The 2,790-nt window shown below is 59.5% G+C and overlaps 1 pseudogene; it reads left to right on the top strand.

Annotated features, from left to right (window-relative positions):
* Positions 1-233: 233 nt before the first annotated feature.
* Positions 234-2,285, top strand: LOC101447433 (SH2B adapter protein 1 pseudogene; annotated as a pseudogene).
* The last annotated feature ends 505 nt before the right edge of the window (positions 2,286-2,790 follow it).

Raw genomic sequence — 2,790 nt, forward strand, 5'->3', positions numbered from 1 at the left:
TCGAAAATTGTCCCCCTAAACAGTGTAATCTTGCAGTGCCGAGCGCCGGTGAAGATGGCGAACTTCCGCCTTCTTCCTTGCTCGAAAAGGGGAGGCACTCTCAAGATGGCGGACTTCCGCCTTCTTCCTTGCTCATAAAGGGGAGGTCCCTTTGCCCCTCCCTCCCCCCGACAACTTCCTGCCTGGGTGGGCCGGAAGCTCCCACCCTGCCATTTTGTAACACTGCATGGGCAATGGCTCCTCTCACGCCCTCCGCGCCAGCGGCACCCCCCGGCTCCGCCTCCCCCTGGCAGCCCCCTCCATCCGATCCATGGCAAGCTGCTGCATGCACGGCCCCCTCTAGCCTATTTTTGGGCCCGTATTCCTCCCCTGCCAGGCGCGAGTTCTGTGAGTCCCATGCCCGGGCTGCTGCCCTGGACTTTGCCCGCCGTCTCCGCCTCTACCTGGCTTCCCACCCCCAATATGCGGGGCCGGGGTCTGAGGCTGCCTTCTCCCACCGTTTTGCTGAGCTCTTCCTGCAGCACTTTGAAGCTGAGGTGGCCCGGGCCTCTGGCTCCCTCTCACCACCCGTCTTGGCTCCCCTGAGTCCTGGAGTGGAGATCCCACCACATGACCTGTCCCTTGAGAGCTGCAGGGTGGGTGGGCCCCTGGCTGTGCTGGGCCCTTCTCGGTCATCTGAGGACCTGACCAGCCCCCTCCCTTCCTCAGTCTCTTCCTCTTCTATGACCTCCTTGAAGCCAAAGCTAAAGAAACGCTTCTCCCTCCGCTCAGTGGGTCACTCCATCCGCAGTTCAGTCCGTGGAATCCTGCAGTGGCGGGGGACCGTTGACCCACCCTCTCCAGCTGGGCCCCTGGAGACCTCCTCAGGCCCCCCAGTCTTAGGAGGAAACAGCAACTCCAACTCCTCTGGTGGGGCTGGGACAATTGGTAGGGGACTGGTTGGTGACAAGACGTCCCCTGGGGAAAGATGGACTCACCGTTTTGAGAGGCTGAGACTGAGTTGGAGAGGGGGGGCCTTGAAAGATGGAACAGGGATGGTGCAGAGGGAAGAGCTGCTGAGTTTCATGGGGGCTGAAGAGGCAGCCCCTGACCCAGCTGGAGTGCGCCAGAGAGGAGGGGCAACAGGGCCTACCTCAGGGGGAGGAGGGCAACCTCAGTGGCAGAAGTGCCGCTTACTGCTTCGGAGAGAAGGAGGAGGAGGAAGTCGCCTGGAGTTCTTTGTACCACCCAAGGCTTCTTGGTCCCGACTCAGCATTCCCTGCTCCACTATAACAGACGTCTGAACGACCACAGCCCTGGAGATGCCTGAGCGGGAGAACACATTCATGGTTAAGGTGGAAGGCCCCTCAGAGTATATCCTGGAGACAGCCGATGCGCTACATGTGAAGGCCTGGGTGTCTGATATCCAGGAATGCCTGAGCCCAGGACCTTGCTCTGCCACCAACCCCTGTCCCATGACCCTCCCTCTAGCCCCTGGGACCTCATTCCTTGCAAGGGAAAACACAGACAGCCTAGAGCTGCCCTGCCTGAATCACTCAGAGAGTCTGCCCAGCCAGGATCTGCTGCTAGAACCCAACGAGAGCAATAACCGCCTGACACAGGGGCCATATAGAAACCTCTCAGACTGTCCCTCCGCATCCATCTCCCCCAGTTCTGCCTCCATTGCTGCCTCCCATTTTGACTCAATGGAACTGCTTCCCCCAAAATTACCCCCTCACATCCCCATTGAAGAGAGACCTCCAGCAGGGACAGTTCATCCCCTCTCAGCTCCCTACCCTCCCCTGGACACTCCAGAAACGGCCACAGGGTCATTTCTATTCCAGGGAGAGTCAGAGGGAGGTGAGGGGGGCCAGCCCCTCTCAGGATATCCTTGGTTCCATGGGAGGCTCTCTCGACTCAAGGCTGCCCAGTTGGTGCTGGCAGGAGGTACTGGCTCCCACGGCGTTTTCCTGGTACATCAGAGTGAGACGAGGCAGGGCGAATATGTCCTCACTTTCAACTTCCAGGGCAAGGCCAAGCACCTGCGTTTGTCACTGAATGAGGAGGGCCAGTGCTGAGTCCAGCACCTGTGGTTCCAGTCCATTTTCGATATGCTCGAGCATTTCCAGGTGCACCCCATCCCTCTAGAGTCTAGAGGCTCCAGTGATGTTGTCCTTGTCAGCTATGTCGTGTCCTCCCAGGAACAGCAGGCAGATGTCCCGCAGGGAACGGTGCCAAATGCGAGTGATCCAGCACCAACTGAGCCAGCTCACCCTCCACCCCGAGAGACAACCATCCAACCCTGAAGTCCGTTCACTGCTTGCACTCTACCATCAGTGCAGACGCTGCAACCCTCACCATGCTGGCGAGCCAATTAACATAGTCTCTCTCCTTCTCAGCTATCAGCGACTCGCCACTGCCGAGGACACCCCCCCCACTTCATCTTCTCGGCCTCCTCCTACCCGACCTCTTCTTGCTCACTCTTCCCGCAGGTGCCTCAAGTCTTCTGTAACCGCGGCCCCCCATGCTGCCATCGCTCTCAAGCAGCTCCAGCCCCACTAAACGGCCCGCAATCCGCTTTCCCCGGCCCGCGGCTTGCGGAGCTTCCTCCTGTCTTGACCTCACTCCTCTTCTCAGCCATCCAAAGCATCCTTTCTCGTACCCCGCCCCCCTCCTTTTTTTTGCTTGAACCCCCATTGCATTGCAGATTGGGTCGCCCCATGTCAGCCCGCCCCATTAACATCGGCCTCTCTCGCGCCCGTGGAGACTTTGGCCTTCTTGTTGTCCTCGCCTACATCTCCACCACTCCCG

This window comes from Dasypus novemcinctus, chromosome 16, assembly GCF_030445035.2.
Source record: "Dasypus novemcinctus isolate mDasNov1 chromosome 16, mDasNov1.1.hap2, whole genome shotgun sequence".
In the NCBI taxonomy this organism is placed as follows: domain Eukaryota; kingdom Metazoa; phylum Chordata; class Mammalia; order Cingulata; family Dasypodidae; genus Dasypus; species Dasypus novemcinctus.